A 21,360-nucleotide genomic window follows, 5' to 3' on the forward strand; every position below is an offset into this window, starting at 1 on the left:
TAAAGCTGAAAAAACAGTGAATGATTAGACAAATTTGGCAGCTATAAAATATAACTTGGTAGACTTTGCTTTTGTAACAAATGAGATGAGTATGAACATAGAAAACACTGGACACATTTGGCTCTGTAGGTCAGAGAAGCGTGGGATGCTTGTCTCTTTGAGAAACTTTCTCAGCCCTAATCTGTATTTCGTGAACATCTAGTATTAAATAGCTTACGGTTCTAGGCTTTGACTGGGCCAACGTCGGATGTACTTTCATATCACAAGCAAAAAGAACCCGAAGAAAAGACATGCTCTTGGGTGTTAAAGATTGTGGCTCAGGGAATCAATCACTGGAGAGAAGAGAATGAGGGAGACAGAGCGGAGGGTGGGGTCAGAGAGTTAGGTTTAAAGAAAAACAGGACAAAAATTCTAAAAAAACTGATTCCATTGAAAGTATTCCTTTGCTCATATAGATGGACTCTGCCTACTTTAAAATCTGTGCTGTATTAAATAGGAACTGCCCAATAGATAAGAATTCAAAAGACCTGCCAGGTAAGGTGACAAGTGTGAAAAGATCTCTGAGCTTCCAGGGAGTTTAGATTTTGGAAGATACACTTACTTGGAATCAGGGCAGAATGTGTAGTTCAACCACCAATGACTATAGTTTCCTCTTCGGTTATCTTTTGCAGGCAGATCTGTGATAATGGAAGATGCCAGAGATTCCTAACACCAGGGCCTCTCACTCAGGGAGAGTCACTCATGCCAGCTTTAGGTCATCCTCTAAAGATCAAACTCTAGCTACTCACTCCACAGAGAATCACATCAAAAGGAGGGGGAAAAAAGGGGCGGGGGCAGCATAATGGCCACGAGCCCATGGTCAGTTGCTTTCTTCTGGGTGCACGAACTCTTGAAGGGCCATGTGTTTCATTCCATAATCCTCAACGCAGAGATACAATTTGATCAGGAGATGAAAGTTTAAGGTCAAGGAGTGAATGAATCCTCAGTTTTGTAGAACCCAAGGAACTCTGAGAGCTGGAACAGATCTGGCCCCGTTTGGATTTAACCTCCTGACACCAAGTAAGAACAAAAGTGTAAAGCAGAAGCTGGGCTTTTATAATTGCTAGAAACCACTGTTTTTCACTTTCTTCAGATTTCTCTTTTTCCATTTTATGAAGGTCTCTAGGAGATATCTTAAATATTTTTCAAAAGAGTAAAATGAGCCCTGTACATAACTGTAAAAGCCAGGAGATTTTACATGACTTAAATGAAAAAGAGTTGGTTTCCCTCCCCTACTCCTTCCTGCCTTTGAGTTTTGTCTTCTAGTATTCTACTATTTATATCAGTATGTTTTAAATAAATGTGATTTTCTGGTAATTAATTAGATTTGAGATTCTAAAAATCATCTATTTGCTTCTCACTATTGAGGAGGACGATTTAATATTATACCATCCCTAAGCAGCATATTTCTTAATCACCCTAGCAATATAATAAATATATTATACTTCTGATTAAATTAGCACTCAAGGTTTCTAGTGTGACTATTTAGCATTGTTGGCATTTAAATTACTTAGTTTGCTGTGACCGCTTTTCTTTCTTAGCACCTTCTTTTTATTCCCTGGGGTTAATAATTCCATTAATTTTCGGTGGAGGAAATTTTTCATTAAATCTCCAAAAGAGGGGTGCCTGGGTGGCTCCGTGGGTTAAAGCCTCTGCATTTGGCTCAGGTCATGATCCCAGGCTCCTGGGATTGAACCCCGTATTGGGCTCTCTGCTCCACAAGGAATCTGCTTCCCCCTCTTTCTCTCTGCCTGCCTCTTTGCCTACTTGTGATCTCTGTCAAATAAATAAATATAATCTTAAAAAAATCTCCAAAAGAACTGTAAACCTCTCAATATATACAAGATGAATTACATGGATAAATTAGGTACCCTTTGATTCCACTGTCTCCTTGGAGATAAGCTTTCTGGACATCCCTATCCCTCTGTTTCCATCAGGGTTACCTGCCTTGGAGCCTTTTGCTTAGCATTGGTTTCTTACACTTGAGTCTTGCTTGGGTACACAATTCAAAGATGGAAGGTATATTTATCACGATATCTATAGAACCGTTTCTGAATCTGACCTATAGGGGACAGAACAAATATCAGGAAAAGAAAATCAACCAAAGTAGGTAAAACTCATATACCCTTCTTCCCTTTACCACGTCTTAACAACAATAAGTTTCAGTATTTTTTATTTTTTTATTTGAGATGTTATTTTTTTATTTGAGAGAGGGGGAGAGTGAGCAAGCAAACATAAGAGCATGGCGGGGTAGGTGGGTGGGTGGGAGGCAGATGGAGAAGCAGATTCTGCACTGAGCAGAAAGCCTGCTGTGGGGCTCCATCCCAGGACTCTGGGATCATGTCCTGAGCTGAAGGCAGACGCTTAACCAACTGAGACACCCAGGTGCCCCAGTAAGTTTCAGTATCAAATAAGAATGTTCACTTTGGTCCTTTTTGCCTATTCTTGGTAGACTGGAGCTAGTCTCAGGATATATTAAAATTTAATCCTTTCCTTATTAGAGGATAAAAACCCAAACATAACAAAATAATAATAATGATAATAATAATAATAATAATAATAGTGTACTCTTGTAGTTATCATTCATTTAGTCAAACTAAATCTATTACATGCCAGATATTACTGCCGGCAGTGAATTCTGATTCGGATAATTCTTCCTGTACCTAAACCCACCTTTACAAGCACACACTATACCGTATTTGTTGGCTTCCATTATCTTTCTCAAAGCTGAGCATCTAAGTTACTGTGCCTTATGGTTTAATCACTATGAGACAAGTGTTTATTCTCATAACAAAAATATGTGCAGGAAATGTAGGTGAAATAACTTCTTTCACTGTTTTGGATTAAACAGCAAATAACTGCCTTCCCTTAAAGATGAAAATGTGTGAAAAATCTTTAATTGGTACACACACCGTTCTTAGAATAGAAATGTGAGAAGATTCCATGCAAAATATATACCACAGACTTTTTCACTTGTTCCTTCCCATCCTTCTCAAGACCTGGAGAGCCTTGTTCTAGCGATATGCTGGGGAGCAAGGGCTGGTAGTGACCGCTGCGCCCGAATTAGAAACATAATCAAGGGACATGACCTATCATGTTGTACAGTGGTTGGCTGGTGCATAGGGGATCAAGAGCAGGGTCAGCAAAACTCACAGGTCAGAAAACAGCTCTTGAATAATACCAAAGGCTGTGTGTCTCTTAAGCATCCTCATCACCAAGCAGGAATGAAGAAGCTCTGTCCCAGGAAATGGAGTGCACCATTTTCCCCCACGGATGTACACCTATGAACAATCCCAAATAGCTCCAAGAGACACCAAAGCCAACAGAGTGGGGTGACTTGTGTTAAGATCTTACCTCTATGTGTTTACTTCATCTTTTGTGGTAATATACTGATCCTGCCTGATCCCAGACTACCCCAGACCATTTCAAGAGGACTCTGAAAATGTGTTCTCTAACCCTGTCTCTTACATCCACCCCTGAAATGGGCTCATTATCACGAGCTCCCTCTCCCATTTTATTCAGGTGCTGTAAAGATAATTGTAAAGATACTCCAAAGTGCTTTGGAGATTTCAGATGGAAATTGAAGTAGAACTAGATAGAAATTAATTCATTCTACACACCTGGGATGCTTGGCTTCCTCATGACACCCAGATAAGACAGTATTTTCTATTGGTGCTACAACGGAACCTGAGTTGAGCTAAAGTATGTTTGGGATTCAATCACAAAGAAAATGTGTGATCATTAAAAAAGAAAAGAAAAAGACAAAAGTTCTTCAGAGCACGAATCTGTTTGTGCACCTAACATATGAACAATGTGTGCTGCAAATCGCGAACCACTTTTGGAAACTGGTGATTGGCTCTCCACTTGGAAAACTAACCACAATTAATTGCACTACGGGCTTGGGCACGATCACATTGCGATTCAACTTGTTTCCCACATTTCTTAACAGTTGAATTAGAAGAAGGTTTATTAGCATCTTCCCCAGAGGAAGTCAGAAGGAGTACAGGGACAGACCCCGGGCAGAAATGAAGAACTTCCTCCAAGTGGGAATGAACCCGACCCTGACTTGTGATTTATTCACTGTTGGGGTAAACACAGCAATGCACCAGGGTTACTTGTATCTGCTGAGCAAACAGGAATGCCAACTTTCCAAAATGCTCACATAGGCAAGATACGCATGGACCTCATGAGAAGAAGAGGGAAGGATATGCTTCTAGGGGACCCAGTGGGAATTCCCACACCAGGGGCTATTTCCCTGGCAGATGGGTTCCCTCACTGGGGAAGAGAGAACCAAGGAAAGATTCTTTGGTATCACCTATTCCATGAGGAAATCTCTGTGCCACCCTTTACCTAAACCCATGGTTATGCTGGGGACAATTTTGCCCACCATTTAATGGGGACATCTGGCAATGTCTGGAGCCATTTCTGACTGGCACTGCTGCGGTGGGGGAGGGGTTCTATTGGCATCAACTGGGTGGAGCCTAGGGATGCTGCTAAACTTTCTACAATTCACAGGATAGTCCCCGTGCCAATTACTGGGCTCCAGATGTCAACAGTGTCTGATCTAAATGAAAAGAACATATCCTTTACTTATTTGATTCTCGGTCAGTCACCATCTCCTTTGCGAAAGATGCTCAGTCACTAGAAATGATTCTTTGTAGGTATCAAACCTATTGTTGGACTCTGTTTGCTTCCCCCTACCTCAGTGAAATTGATTTACACAAATGAGTACAGAACAAATCAATAGCTCCTGCATAATGCCAGGTAAGAGCCATGCAGACTGGGCAGGAGGTAATCAGAACTCTAAATGATGAGGAAAAATATAATCACTATGTAGCTCAGCTTACTCCACTGCCTTCCACGTCATACCTGCTTTCAGCCCAAAATAAGATCTCTGAGATTTCTCCTTTCTCCTAAATATAGTTTCCTCCCCTACATCCAGCAGAGTAATTTTACTCGTTTCCTTTCTTCGAAGGGTGAATGGCACGTCCCCTCTTCAGCGCACCTCCGTGAGTCCCAGAGAGGCAAGGCCAAGACCATAATCTTCTGTTGCCTTGATGGGGAGGAAAACACTACAAGCATAATTCTTTTCCTCTTCCCATTCCATATGATTTTTTGATCTTCCATTCCTACATACATAACAATCTTATTGTATATGTGTCTTTTATTGTCAGCCAGCTCAAATCCTTTTGTGAAAGTAGGCAGGGTATAAATTACAAATAAATAAATGCCACACAGAAGAAGCCTTTACGGCGTGCAGCCTGTGCTATTTATAGCACGCTTCACACAGCCTTCATCAATGAACTGCCACCAGTCAGTGTGGTTAAAATGATTTCTTACAACTAAGGAGCATTATCATGTTTTCCAAGCAGGCAAGGCAATGAGTTATTATAACTTCTGTTCAACTTCTTATTAAGAGCTGAACTGCCTCCAAGCCAGAGCCTGTTTCCTGGGTAGGTGAGCAGACCTTGGATGAGGGACAGGAAAAGCACAAGACAAACACTTAACAGGTTAAAAGAAAATGGACATCCCTTTCGAAAGCAGAAGATTTTGTTGTGTGTGGATGTGCTGTTCTGACAGCAGCCAAGGTATCGGTCTACAGAAATCATCCCTGTAACCCAGAGGAAACACTTGGGTGCAAATACTGAAAATGAGACCCCTGAGCAGAGGCAGGGACAGGAGTCCGCACTAAGGAGGGTCCACTCTGCCCACAACAGGATGGGGATCATGGTGCCAAAGCGTAGTAGGGATTGAGGGGGTAGGGAAATCCTAGTGGGCCCTTCTAAGAACTCTGTATCTAATTCGTGAAAGTTTGTAGAAAAATCCAGAGAGGAAAAAAACACACCATAAGAATGGTACCTTTATTTGCCTTATAAATGTGCAAAAGCCCTTTGAAATCAATATGTGCCATCCTACTCTCTATCTTCCTCTCCTGCGTCCGTGCTTGCAACCTTCCGAAACTAAATAACTTGTCTCTCCGTACCCTGCAACTCAGTATACTTCTTCTAATGCTCTTAATTCTATCAGAAAGATCCATTTAGGTCACCCTAGGCCCAGGAAATGAATTCACACAGCTTTAAGAGGGGCCCTCCAGTCAGGGCCAGAAGACCTCGTGATGCAAATCTTTCTCACTTTAGCACTCCCATTAGTGGGGATGTGTTGGCTCCAGCATTTCATTTCTGTAACCTTTGTTACTCCTTTGTGGGCGGCCTTGTTTGGTTTATGGCTTAACACAGAAGCGGAAACAGGGAAGCCTCTTGATTCCGAGGGAAGAGGACCATGTTACCTTGCCTTGACTGAATGGAAATTCTGTGTCATTCTGGGAAAATGCCTAAGAGCTGAATTCAAGCAAAACGGCTACCGTTTTCCTCTCGCTTATGGAGTTGAGAAGTCATGTTTCAAACAGCCCTGATTTCACACTTTACCAACAATCAAGGGAGAGAGAGGTTGTTATCGGGACTGAGATTGAGAAACCTTAAGATCACAAGGGTTAACAAGTGGTGGAGTTAATATCAGATGCCAGCGTTTGGTTTCTTTTGTTTTACTATAACACCTGTGTTCTTTTTTGTCAGTTCTAATGGGTGACTGGTTTAGACCGGTTTCTGGGCTCTGATACGGCTTCTTGCCAAGATTCTACCTTCCACATGACCATTCTTCGCTCTAAACTCTGCCCTGTGGGTACATGACTTACTCATGCCTGCCCCAGACTCTGCGGCACCACACTACTGCGTGGACCTCACTGATCTGGCTCTTTGCTTGACTGGAAGTTTGTATGGGACAGCAGAACCTGCAGGTGTAGCCACTCTGATCTGAGATTTTTAGAGGCTGCACAGGGCATTCAAACAGAACATGACTTTTTATCCTGCAGATCAAAAAGAGACTAAGAGAAATTGCTCAATATTAGACTAGAAGGTATATGGGCCCCTTAAATGATTGGTATGGTTTAGAAAAAGTCTTTATAAATCAGGAAAAGGTGGGATTCAGAGGCCCACCTGCACAAAAGCCTGTAGGCTTTGAACCTGGCAGCAAGTTCCCAAGAATGTAGAGACAGACTGTTGATTTACCTAAACATTGTGAAGTTATAATCCCAACTTTTTGCATGCTGAATCTTCTCCCCAGGGGATCCCAGAACATCAAGGGCACAGAATATCTCAGGCAGCATGTTTCAGGCTCTGCTATCAACAGCACTGTCAGACAAAGGGGGAGAGCCTTACAGAACAGACCCCAAGCCCACTGACTTGGTGAGAATTATTGGGACCCAGATTTTCGGATCTGCAAGTTGGTCCTAGAGAACAAACTCCTCTTCCTTTTTTTTTTTTTTTTTTTTAAAGATTTTATTTATTTATTTGGTAGAGATCCCAAGTAAGCAGAGAGGCAGGCAGAGAGAGGGGGGAAGCAGGCTCCCCGCTGAGCAGAGAGTCCGATGTGGGGCTCAATCCCAGGATCCTAGGATCATGACCTGAGCCAAAGGCAGAGGCTTTAACTCACTGAGCGCCCCAAACCAACTGCTCTTCTATAAGGTGGGAGCTGGTTACTAAAACGCTAGTCTGAACAAAGGAGGTGAAAAATCTATTGGCAGGCAGTTTGTGATGTGGATCGTCAAGGGGTGGTTTCAAACTAGGGAAGCAGTGCTGAAGTTACCGGAGTCAGTAGCTGAGAAACAGACAACTGTTGGAATGAGCTGGACCACACTCCACCTGGTGGTGGAGGAGGGAATGAACCCAGACTTCTTGGCCTGAGTGGCTCCGGCCTGGAAGGTGGTAATAGCCAGGAGGAGCTTAATGGTCCTGTGGGTGTGACCTTGCAGAGACCATGTGCCCTGCCCTGCAGTGGACAAGACAGCGAAAAGAGGCGCAAGCCCTGCCCTCAGGAACGTGATCTTCAGAGAATTCCATTTCCCCCCTTATCTGTGGATGCTGCAGCCCTAGCAGCACAGGGATGAGACCCCGGCTGCTAGAAGGTTCTCTTAAGCCCTTGGCTTAGAGGTGACTTGTACCAGAGGACAATCACAGGATTTGAGGCCAAATGTCCCTCGGGCTCTGGGGATCCAGGCCCTCTTCCTCAGCTTTCCTAACTATTGTGGTCACAAGGAACAGATGTCTGCCTCCCCATCTAACAAGCCAAATAAAAGTAGGTAGGCTTTCAGTTCCAGGTTTTGGAGGGGATCACTGCCGTGGTAAAGAGATTCATTCTTCAAACGATGTAGGATTTCCTCCCTCTACATACCTTTTTTTTTTTTTTTTTTGAAGATTTATTAATTTGAGAGAGAGAGAGTGAGAGAGAGCATGAGAGGGGGAGAAGGTCAGAGGGAGAAGCAGACTCCCCATGGAGCTGGGAGCCCAATGTGGGATTTGATCCTAGGACTCCAGATCATGACCTGAGCCGAAGGCAGTTGCTAACCAACTGAGCCACCCAGGCGGTCCCACTCCCTCCACATAACTTGACAAGGAAGGATGAGTGGATAAAAGACTGAATTTCACTGCAAAGAGGAGAAATGGAAAAACTTTCCAATATGAATGCTGATTCTGTGGCAGAAGGATTACAGGTTTGCTACTGGTCCCAGCTCACACATGCACGTATCTGAGTCAGTGGTCTGGTTATAGCTGGTTCTTGGTCCTATGTGCAAGGAGGCCCTGGCTCCACTGTGAGAAGGCAGCAGGTTCTCTTTCTCTGGAAAGAGCAGTAAGGCCTGCCAGAAAGTGAGCAAGGCTAGGCACATGCAGAGGGCAAACACCCAATGTACCTGTTAGGTATTCATTGTGTCATTAGAGTACTGGATAAATGATGCATAGGGAATTATTTACTGGCTAATATAAGATCATAATCAACATGAACCTAAGTTCGTCAGGCACGTGAAACCCATTCTAGAGAATGCGTAAGAGTGGTGGAATCTCAAGCTTTGGATCCCAAAGCTTTACAACTATAAACAATCTGTATGCACAGTCACATAAGGCCAGGCCTAAGGGTCGTCATGGTCAATGTCCTCCTATTACGAGTATGGAACCGGGTCCCAGGGAGGCAAAATGCATAGCGTTAAGAGCTCTAAGCAGAAGGAGAGTTAAGTTCTTTCTTCACCTACTCTGTTCAGACTACTTGCTGTGGAAATGAACATGTAAGGCACCCTGGGCTTCAGTTAACCCTAATGCTCCCAGTCCATACCTGTGCTATCGTGACAAGGCCAGATGAGGCCTGACGCCCAAGGATCTGAGGAGACTGGGTCAACAACTTCCTAAGGGTGGGCAGGAGGGGGAGCTATCCAGCAGTGCACACTGCAGCTAAAAGAATATTAAAGAATATTCTACCAGGAGCCAGAGGGGCTCCACTGAGAGGCTGCCATGACCATGACCAATGGTGCAACTTTGCATAAATCATCAGGCTTCTCGGATCTCATCTCACCTTCCATAAAATGAGGCAGTATGGCCGAAGAATCTCGAAGATGCCTTCCAGCTCAAATTATTCTGTGTTTCCACAAAGCAGAGGTCACAGACCCACCATCCACAGAAACTGCTTTCATTCACAAATGATGATCTCTGCACTGAGCCATCAGTATACCGTCCTGAATGCCCGAGACCCACAGTCATGCCGCTGGGTGAAACCTAGCCTGCATTTGCGATGAAGTTTGCAAACTTCTGACAGATTTTTTTTCCCTCTTGTCAACTCTTCTGGCTCTAAACTGATCATGAAAACTTTGGTAGCACTTTCAACCAGGTAACTGAATTAGATGGGGAAGATTTAATCAGTTTTTCTCTCTCTAGGAACTACTAGGTAAGAGAGACTGAGAAATTGGATCAGACGGCGCAGTCCTAAAATTCTAACGAAAATCCCAGGACATTACTAAGACAAGAATTCGCACTGTGGCCCCTCGCGAGAGAGCCAGACCACTGTCAAATATATCTAATTGCCATGATATTCCTGGCCAGGTGACGCAGAAACAGAAAAGGACATGACTGTTTCTGGGATGTTAACAAGACTTAGCTTCGCCTTATCCTCTACTCCAGGTATAACTAGTCTGGACGACTCAAGTCACTGTCAAAGGAACACTGAGCAGTCCGTGACGGGAGCCTTATTCTCTAAACTCAGGGCTGCCCAGAATGCATATTAGTGACGACTAATCCCGGATCATACACTGATCACACAAAGCAATTGCAAGCAGGAGAAAAATAAAATCTGCAGATCAATGAACACAGGAGTATTTGTATAGGGTCCAAGTTACTGAAAAAAAATCTTTACCACTAATTCCACTTTCATTAAAAAATAAATAAATAAATATATTTCCTGTGTGAAGTAGGTAAAGTTCCAGTATAAAAAATCCAGAGTTTGTTTGTTGTCAGGGAAGCAATTTATTAAATTTATTTCACTGGATTAATCAATTACAGTCTAAAAAATAAAAGACCGAATGAAAGCTTTTCCATATGTAAATATCTATTACATGTTTGTTTTTTTTCTCTAGGAAATGGTTACCAGATTAAGAAAATATTGTAAATAAATTATTCAATTTTATTTTATTTATTTTTTTAAAGATTTTATTTATTTATTTGACACAGAAAGAGATCACACGTAGGCAGAGAAGCAGGCAGAGAGGGGGAAGCAGGCTACCCACTGAGCAGAGAGCCCGATTCGGGGCTCAATTCCAGGACCCTGATATCATGACATGAGCTGAAGGCAGAGGCTTAAACCACTGAGCCACCCAGGTACCCCAACTTATTCAATTTTAAAAAGGAGGGGAGGGGCGCCTGGGTGGCTCAGTGGGTTAAAGCCTCTGCCTTCGGCTCAGGTCATGATCCCAGGGTCCTGGGATCGAGCCCCACATCGGGCTCTCTGCTCAGCAGGGAGCCTGCTTCCTCCTCTCTCTCTGCCTGCCTCTCAGCCTACTTGTAATCTCTGCCTGTCAAATAAATAAATAAAATCTTTTTAAAAAAAAAAAAGGAGGGGAAAACAGACAAAAATCTTATGGTTACCCCAAAAGATAATACAAGTCTGGAACTAGGCATCATACAAGTCCCTCATTTATAATGATGTCAATACTCTTATGACTCAGAGGGGAACTGAAGATTGTCCTAAACCGATGATCTATTAGCGCACAGAGGTTGCAAGCTGTGCGCTAGAATTTGTATTCACTTTTGTGAAACGAAAGCACCCCCTTTTCTAATTATGGGAAGAATGAGTGATTCAAAATGTAGGAAAGTGCTCATGTTAAGTAGCTTTCTACTCCGTGATTTAAAAGAACGCAACACACTGCTGCCATTATTTAGTAGAAAAAAACGGTTTCTATTGAAAGGGTGCTGGGAGTTTGGGAGAAAAACAGCAAACGCAAAAGGCACGGGTTAGAAGTTCTGGATGGAAACCATACCACAGGTCTGCTCCCCATCTCTACACCAAGGAAACTGAGTAAGAATGCCCACCGGGAGGTCTGAGTATCAGACAGGAACTTCTGTGTTTGCATTCTAAGACATTCTAAGAACTGTGTTTGCATTCTAAGACAGGTCTCCTCACCTCTAAATGGGGGCTGGACAACTCTAGACAGTTAGTATAATTCTATCCAGATTTGACAATCATCAGTTCTAGGAGATACACAGATAATCTCTAGAAGAGGCCACCCTGTTGGAAACTTCTAATCATCATATCACCAAGGGTTAAGGCTCATATTGTGTTACGGGGTTAGGCCAGCTTCTCATGGGTGTCTGTGATAACAGGCTTGTTCTTTATTTTCTTCCTAAACCTAACTTCTTTATGAACCTAAAAAATCACGCTAGGGTTATGTAGTACCTAGTATTTTAATACCTGATCCATTTCCTAGAACACTAAATACAGAGTTTTGTGTTTTGTTTTTAAAAACAACTGTTTGTTGAGTTGCAAAGTTTCTGAGCATCAACACTAAGGAAAAGGAAAGAAAGAAAAGTCAGAGTAGACACAGTACATATTTCTCTGATTCTATAATGTACATGCATACTTTTCATTTTGACACCTTGAAATCAGGACAGGTTTTATAGTTAACATCTTAAAATTAAAAAGTGGCCTCATTTCAGTGGTATATAAAGTAATGGTTCTTCTTACAACTGCTGTCATCTTAAGATCTATGAAATATGGTATTATCTGTCACATAAAGACCAAATGCACACCTTTCCTTCAAAAAAGAAAAAATACAGAGTGACAGTGAATACAAAAGGGGAGTATATTATTTTCATAAAGTAATAGCAACTGGAGAATGGCATTCGAAATATCCTGCAAGGATGACTATTTGAAAATCCTGGGTTATTTTCCACAGAAACAAAAGGGCTGGATTTTGCTAAGTAAAGATGGCTCAGACAGAAGAAGACCCACACACTATAAATTTTTCACCGGGGCAAAAGACAGCATGACTGCTATGAGGGGAATAATGACAAATTAATACAACAAGGATGCCCTGAGTACATTAAGAGTCTACAGCCCCCACCCAATCACCCTTACCCCCCGGCTCCTCTGTCATTGCAAGATGATGAATCAAACAAATTAGGACAGAAATTACTAGATTAATTAGGCCAGGTGATTATGTCTGAACGTTATTGTTCGGAAGTCGGAACTCTACCTTAAAGGTCATTGGGTTTTACTCTAGAGGGTGTGTATAAAGCACATACAAAGAATTAGGGAAGGGGGCACCTGGGTGGCTCCGTGGGTTAAAGCCTCTGCCTTCGGCTCAGCTCATGATCTCAGGGTCCTGGGATCGAGCCCCGCATCAGGCTCTCTGCTCAGCAGGGAGCCTGCTTCCCCCTTCTCTCTCTCTGCCTGCCTCTCTGCCAACCTGTGATCTCTGTCTGTTAAATAAATAAATAAAATCTTATTAGAAAAAAAAAAAAATCAGGGAAGAAGAGGCTAATACGGCAGAGCCTACGGAAAGCTTTTTTCCACTTCTTTTCATTTTGATTTTAAAGACACCCGAATACATTTGTTCTCACCTGCGCTTCATTTGGAAAGATGAATGCAGTCGTTGCCTTCTTAACCATTTCCCAGAGGATGGGTGAGGAAGGGTAGGCGGGAGTGGAGCATTGGTTTCTACAGACGGAGAGTTCGCATTCGCTAGATTAGGAGCACTGAGTGTGAAGTGCTCAGAGTCGGTCTGCAGAACTTTACTAAGTGAATCTATCTCTAGCACCAACACGTCAGATGTTTGGGCGAACACACAAGCGATTACAAACCAGCAAGGCAGTTTCATATACAGATGTGGTCTCTACATGTATATGGAGGTTTGCCCGATAGCATTCTCCCGAAAACGTTTGAACTCAAACAGAGAAATAATGAAATATCTCTTGCGAGCACTGAGGATACCTGGATGATATGTATTCCTAGTCGGTGCTCTAGGGAAAGGAAGAGCAACACAGCAAGTGGAAATTGTACCTCGCTAGCTCTGCTTTAATCATTTTCAAGCACTCCTATCTTTCAGATGGCTTTGAACCCAAATGAGCTGAAGGCTATGTGTGCCCTGCTATAAACGCAACACCTTACAGAATCTAATTAATCATTTTCATTCACTTCTAGCCTAGGAGCATGGTTTCCATGGTTTACCAAGCACCATAATCACATATATGCATATAGCTAATCAGAGTTAAATTCCAACGGGAGGCTATATTTTAATCTTTTGGTTATAATTACAATTTGAAACTAAGTCCCACCACAAAATGCAAGTGGACATTTTTTAAGGATTTCTAAGATATCATGATGATTATTTTAGCATCTGCAAGTGATTGAGAGTAATGCCTAGAGTTTATACCTTGGGACTTTCTTAAACGTTGAGATTTCCTTCCTCCTTTGCCTTTTTTCCCCCCTCATCTGAGTGGCCCAAGGGAGAAAATTCCAGGAGATATTCTGCGGACACAGTGGAACGTGGGGCCAGCTGCCCCCTCAGTGCCTATGGTTCCCGTCGGTATTAATGAGAATGCCACACATACATCAAGAGGAAAAAGAGACCCCACAGGTTCTAAACCACAGCTGAAAGACAGTCCTGCGAATGCCAAGGAGCAATTTAATTAAACACTTATTCATTGCCACTCACTCCAGTTTCACGGGTTTCAGAGAGCAGCAGCGGCACCCGTGTTTGCTTATTACAAAACCAGTCTTGCTTACTTTCAGCGGGGCTCTTAGATCAATAATCATCGAGACATATATTGCACACTCTGACTTGAGAACTGAAGCTGGTATGTCTTCGATGAAAAATGGAACACACTTATTGTATTTGTAACTAATGTTCCTTAAAAGTAAAGCAAATATTGATATTCCAGGCACACATAAAAACCAAGATCTATAACTAAGTGTGTAAAATGCACACGGTACGCATTTAATAATCATACTCCATTTTCAATAACGGGAAACAAGGTACAATGACGCTATAATTCACCAGCCCCCATTTTTTTTTTCTTCAGCAAGCACCACATTGTTTTATTACAATATAGCAATCCTGCCACATTACATTTTACAGTATGTGTACAAGAACCATAAATACACTAGCCCATCTAAAATATGCAGCAATGACTCTCCCAGCTTTAGTGATCCTTCCAACTTTGCTTTTTTATGTGGATTTCACATTTTGTTGATGTGTCTGCAATGAAATCAGTCCTGCCCAGAAGAGAAATTATTTTACATTTCCATTAAAAGCTACAGTAGTAAATAAACCATCAGAGTTTATGTAGATATCCACAAGAACACCGAGGAGAGCCCATTAAAGTGCCAAACCCTGTGTTAAACATTTGATAAAAGAGTATCTGAAAGGCACATTCCTAAAATTTTTTTCAAGTGATAGAGTTTTAAAGATATTTTATAACACTGTACCGACCTCTGCAGAACACTCAAAAATCAAGGCAAGTTTATGTTTTTCAGTGAAGCAGCTGTACGTCGCATCACCGCGGAGAACCCTGTCAGGGCTGGGTATGAAATGGTGATGGGAAAAAAAACAGATAAAAGGCTATCAAAGGCGGATGTTCACAGACTGCAGGTTTGAAACACACACACACACACACACACTCAAAATAAGCGTGTGGTCGATTACAATAATTAAGGCGTGATAAATAATAATTAACATTCCCGTAATTGAAAAGGCCCTATCTTAAAGAATAAATTAACAAGGAGGTTTAATGTCGTCAAATACATATATGGAATGTGACTCAAAACAGCTGGCTGACTGTGGAGAGGGAAGAAACACAGCAATTAGTTAATTTGGAGAAAGATTGTGAACCGTTTTAAAACGCCCCGTTTAGGTTTTCTCTGAAAAAAGTGCAGGCAAGTTAAATGAAAAAGAGTAAGGGAATGCGTGTGAACCCCATCAAGCAATGTGCCAGGCAGGGGATGGTCATTCTTACATACTTTCTCTCACTTAAGTCTTAGAACAATCCAGAGGTGGGCATTATCACCACTTTCATTCCCACCAGCAGAGAAATCAGCTTAGAGAAAGGAAATCTGTCCAAGGTCACTCAGCCAGGGACTGTCAAAAAGAGGGTCTGAACCCTTGTCTGTTGATTCCAAAAGCTCAGGTGATTTGCTAATGAATGTACAAGTCAAAGGCAAAAGCAAAACAGACATAAGTCATGCATGTTGTGAATGAATGACGCACGCTATCCATCTTAAAGGCGAATCAGCGGGCACGCATGTAACAAGGGTGTTTTCCACGGGCTTGGCACTTTAATGGGCTTTGCCTGATGTGACATCCCAGTGGATATTTACATAAACTAAACTCTGATGTGCAGCTTTTAATGCAAATGGAAGATAATTTCTCTTCTGGGCAGTGATAATTTCAATGCAAACATGGCAACAAAATGTTTAGAGCGGTACTCCTGAAAATGAGAATAATGCACAGGAATTGGTTAAAGAAAAAAGAATCTTCAACTGTTGCGTCCACTCTCGATGGCCTCTAGCAGTGTTCCCTACCAGTGTTCTGCAAAGACGGCGACAGACATCATTCGTTCACAAAACGCATCGTCCAGAATGACTTTTTTTTTTTTTAGTTCTGCAAAATGAGACCAGTATGATGCATTATTTACAGAACAAAATTTATCTAAAATGTGTAATTCTTAGATTGCATGTTGTTTTTCAATGTCCTTATCTAAATGAAATGATGATTATGGAAAGTGGCCCTTATGATATCATAATGTCCTTCCCTGGGGGGAAAAAAAAAGTTAAAAGTTGGCAACAATCAGCCAGTCCCTCCTCTTAGAGAGGGGTGAGGGGAGTGATTTTACCGGTCTGTGAAATTCAGAAGTTGGAACCATTCACTGCTCTGAAGAGAGAAGCCAAGCAATGGCCAAGCTCAGTATCATGCAGCGTGAAGGAAGAAATGGCGAAGCCAAAGAAGAGAATGTTGAGAGAGAGAGGAAGGGAAAAAAAAACAATTTTGGAAAAACTCAGGCATAGGGGAATAATGAAGTCATCACAAGAAATAATAAAAATAAAATAAAATGTACGCCTTGGGTGTTCACCGCACATTCTCCGTTCCTGAGCCCAAAGTAATAGAGATTTTACTCAGCCAAAGAAAGTAATAAGGGGAAACAAACAAACATAAAAATGACTCAAAGCTCGACACCCTGGATGTATGGACCACGTGCTTCCCCGTCTCGGCTTGCGATTGGGCAGACAGCCACGACGGAGGGCACAGCGCCGGCTATCACAGAGCCGGCGGTGAGAAGAAATTGCCGTCCCGGAGGCATGGGGAAGTGATAATTTATCCTTTTTGCTGACTCTATCTCTTAGAGCTTGGACCCATTAGTCATATTGATTGTGGATCTTCCACCTTGACTGGTACGGAGCACTTCCAATGACAAAATCAACTTGTTCACATTCTTCATTGTTTTACTTTGAAAGTAAATGGATTTGTCACCGAGAAAACATGATTCCAACAGGGGCTCCATCCCTAACATCGAGAGAGAGGGTGATGGCTTGGAAACAACGCATTAGCCACGACTGGCATATGATCGACTATGACAGTGCAGTGGGGGTGGGGGTGAGGTTGGACCATAGGGTTTTAGGAAGACGACATAATAGAGGCAAACCTCAACATGACCTTACATCGGAACCAGTGATAGTGGGACAGAAACACAGAGGCAGGCCTAGGTCCTCAAACTAGTGAGTGGTATGCTATGAGCAAAGAGGACAATTTTTAAGAAATAAGGCATTAATAGATTCCATTGTCTAATACAAGAACCAATAACAATATCCATTGACCATACTAAGTGCTAAGAATCGAAGTAAATGCTATATTATTTAAGTCAATCTTCACAGCACCCTTCTGAGGCGTTACTATCTCATTTTGCATATGAGGGCCCTGAAGTTCAGGAAGTAGTTGTAGAATGAGCCCAAGATCATGCAGCTGACAAAAGACGGGACTTGGATTAAGCCGTACCTGCCTGACTTGTGATTCCAAGACACATCCTTTTAAATAATACGCTGATAGTAAATAATGCCTCCCTTGGATTTTAAGGGACCTCCAAAAGACTGTTCCCCCCCTCCCGATCCCTTGCCTTTCAAGTAGGAAAGGTATTTGTTCCATTTAAAGAAACCCCAAGGGATTCTAACTTTTCCCAGTTATGAGGCTGAGAAGGGCATGTGGGACCCACATCCGTTTCCTCTCCTGTCATGTCAAGAGGTGCTACAGGATGCTGCTGGACATCTCGGGTTTTGAAGGGACCACCCTCGTGGGGACTGAGGCACACACTCCAGGCACACATGCTCTTCCCCGCTGTGTACCCTTCTGGGGTTGTCAGCAGGCCCTCTGCTCTGAGGGGGCTTCCACTACATGGTGGTGGCCTGACGGGATTCATCCAGGGCGGACATTTTTGAGCCACCAGTGCAAGTCCACAGATGCAACCCACCGTTGTGTGATGTGGCTGTTCCCTTCACCACGGGAAGCAAACTGGGCCATCTGAGGAGTGGAGGCAGAGGGTAGATGATGACCAGTCTTTAGGGAATAGAACATACAGCTGCCTGCCTCCGTGTGCTTCTCATACTGATTTCCTTTCTATCTGTCTCTTCTTGCCTACGGTCCCCTCACCCTTCACCGGCGGGTCAGCTCATACACCCAATACGTGTAGCTCCTCAATGAATCATCAAAATCTAACAATCACTTCTGCTGGAGCTCCCTGCCTCCTCTTTCCATGTAAGCACTCCCTTGACATGTACTTTGAGTGCCTGTTACCTGCCAGGTACTGTGCTGGGGGCTGGCTATGGAGATGAATACAGCATGGTTTTCACCGCCTCGATGTAATCACAGGCCAGCAGGCCTATGTGAACAGCTACGGGTTGATGCTGGGCTCAGTCCAACCAAAAATTACGAGCACCTGCAATACGGTAGCTAGTGGGTTAGACACTGTGCATCCAGCATCTTAGTGGGATTCTAACCTACAGCAAGAACTCCGTGTCTCAGGGATTCTCAGTGAGGAGTCACATTTGGCAAGGTCTGGAGACATTTCTGGTGGTCGCAAAATGGGGTGTGAAGGTCAAGGTGCTGCTAGTGTCTAATGGGTAGAGGCCAGGAACGCCACTAAACATCCCCCCCAGAGTAGGCCCCCCCCCACAATGGAGTATCAGGCCCCAAATGTCAGTATCAGGCTGAGAACCCCGCTCTCTTCCATGCTCCTCCGAGTCTGGGTCAGTGTTAAGTACTGAGTGACCCGTCCCAGAAAAGGGAAAGGAATTCTCTTTGATAGAAGCTATCCTCCATTGCCTCAGGACCCACAGTGGCTTCCAGGAGCCAGAAAGTCAATAGAAAGCAGGAAACAGGATGAAAACCCAGTAATGAGAGCCTGATGAGGCCCAGGTACAGAAGTGAATTAGAGGCAGATTTGAGACTTAAAAGCAGGCAAATCAAAGGAATAATGGTCCCCACACTCTAAATGCAGGCGGAGAGGGAAGCCGTAATAGCACGAGGACACACGGCTGGATAAAGCCCAACTGAAAAAACACATGTGGGGCGACAGCAAATGCAAAGGGTCATTGAGACAATGGGGAAAGGGGAGGGTGTGAGGGGAAACTCACTTCACAGGAGGCCTTGCAGAGGTAATCTGAGAGAAAACAAAAGCTCTTTCCACGACTGCGGTTCCAAAGAACCTTTGAGAGGATATCCACATCATTTGGATGAAAAGATCCTGCCTCCCAGAAATAATGACAACACGCCACTGTCCTTTGTCTGCCCCGAAACCCGGGCTTTAGCGAAGTACCCAACGACGTGGGACAGCCTGAAAAGCCAGAGCTGCCGCACAGGCCTCTCTAATGGGCTCCCAGTCGCCGACCAACAGAAGGAGCTCGGCACGTTTCAAGGAAAATGTGGAGCAAGCACAAAGCAGGTAAAGGGTACCTCAAAGGCTTCGTCAGATAGTTCGGGAAGCCCACGCTGAACACAGGGGGAGGGCTGCCGCAGGGGCATCTATCGACAGGCAGACGGCGACCCTTCTCTTCAGCTGCCACTTCTGCTCTGAAGCAGGGGAGGGGAGGGCCCCCCGTTCGGTGAGCTGTGCAGTGGGAGCGAAGGGAATCCAGGCCCTCGTGCTCGGCGGCGTCAGCATCGAGGCTGGTGAACGCAGATGTCCCTGTTGCCTGCACTTCCACGTGCAGGAGTGACAAGAGGCTTTGGAAAGACAGGCCAGCTACTTGCCGGGGTGGTGGAGGCCGGGTAGGTGGTCAGGGTGCTGTTGAAAGCAGGCTTCCTAGTCTCCCTCTTGAGACTTTTCTGCCAGTTCCCCATTAAGTGCAAATAGTCTTGAAAAAGCGAGGTCCCGCAATGACACAGACATACATGGATTGAAAACTTCCTACAGGCTTCCCTGTTACAATCTCATTAGGGGGTCCTTGCACTAAAAAAATCAAATATGGGGGCGCCTGGGTGGCTCAGTGGGTTAAGCCTCTGCCTTCAGCTCAGGTCATGATCTCAGGGTCCTGGGATCGAGTCCCGCATCGGGCTCTCTGCTCAGCAGGGAGCCTGCTTCCCTTCCTCTCTCTCTTTGCCTGCCTTCTGCCTACTTGTGATCTCTCTCTGTCTATCAAATAAATAAATGAATAATAATCTTTAAAAAAAAAATCAAATACGGACACTGAGAAAACACACGAGCAAATAAATCTGGTGTCTTACTTCTCGGATTCAAATCCTTCAGGGGCTCCCCACCACTTAGGAGCAGAGCCCGTGTTTTAGGATGGCCGACAAGGTTTCCTCTGACCCCTCCCTATGACCTAGAGTTTCTATCCCAGTCATTCTCCCACGTGTTCTTTACGCTGTCTCAAATCAAAACCAGCTGGACTTCCCGGCCAACCAGGCTATTTCACAGCTGCGTGCTTTTAACCATCCTGATCTTGCTCTCAGAATGTCCCATGCAATGATTTCCTCCTCATCCTCCACAAACCTGTATGGGAATTATATTTTGCCAAGTCCTGGCTGACCACTCTGGCCAACAGAAATAATTATACACCTTCTGTTTTATTGTTGTTATTCTAATAGGGAGTATATGATCTTAGATAATTATTTACATATTTATATCCCAGTTATTGGTTGCTGGAGCTAGTCAGGAATAAAGACCGTCTCTCATATACTGTTGGATGTCTTGAGACAAAGAAGCCGTCTGTGAAAGTAGGAGGAGATTAAAGCTGTATTAGACCACACAAGAGATTGTCCGCGAGTTGTCCTGAAGTCATGCTCTGATACCCGATACCACAAAGCTGACCCAGCACCCACGGGTGGGTAGGGTGATATGAGCTATAGGACTCAATACTGGAATCAGATACATCCCTGCTGGGATCTCTTCTTCCTTGCTTACCAAATGCATGGCATATGGTCAGTAACAAGAGACACCTGCATTATCTCAAGATTTGGACTTTGTAATCAAAGAAAACATGGCCCCTTACTGTGTGAGGGGCTTTGGGGAAGTAACTTCACCTAAGCGTCAGTTTTCACATCCATAAAATGGAAATGATAATTCAGCTGAGAGAATGCAATAGGATGACAGACGGTAGAAGCTACAGCAGAGAGCCTGCCATGTGGTCCTCGATACATGGTAACTAACGAAGATGATCATTAATGGGGAGCCTAGTATCTTGGCGAAACACAATATTGAATGCCATTGCATAGAAACACAATCCATCATATATAGCTCCCATCTCCACTTTGGGGCTTCTTTTCCCCCTTAGCTTTATCATCTTTCCTACTGTTACCCCTCGATAGCACCAACTCCTGCTGCCTCCTGTTTGACTGATTTAATTAAAAATGAGAATGTGAGTTCCTGGGCTCTGAAGAAAGAGACACTTTTTACACCCCCCCCCCCCAGGCAAATGCACAATGTCCATTACCACATAATCCTTTACCTTTTCTAAACATACCCA

The 21,360-nt window shown here is 43.7% G+C and overlaps 1 protein-coding gene across 12 annotated transcripts in view; it reads right to left on the reverse strand.

Annotated features, from left to right (window-relative positions):
- Positions 1–21,360, reverse strand: part of UNC5D (unc-5 netrin receptor D) — a 556,683-nt gene that overhangs the window by 162,250 nt on the left and 373,073 nt on the right. The gene's annotated exons all lie outside the window — the stretch shown is intronic.

The sequence above is a fragment of the Mustela erminea genome, chromosome 21 (assembly GCF_009829155.1).
Source record: "Mustela erminea isolate mMusErm1 chromosome 21, mMusErm1.Pri, whole genome shotgun sequence".
Lineage (NCBI taxonomy): Eukaryota > Metazoa > Chordata > Mammalia > Carnivora > Mustelidae > Mustela > Mustela erminea.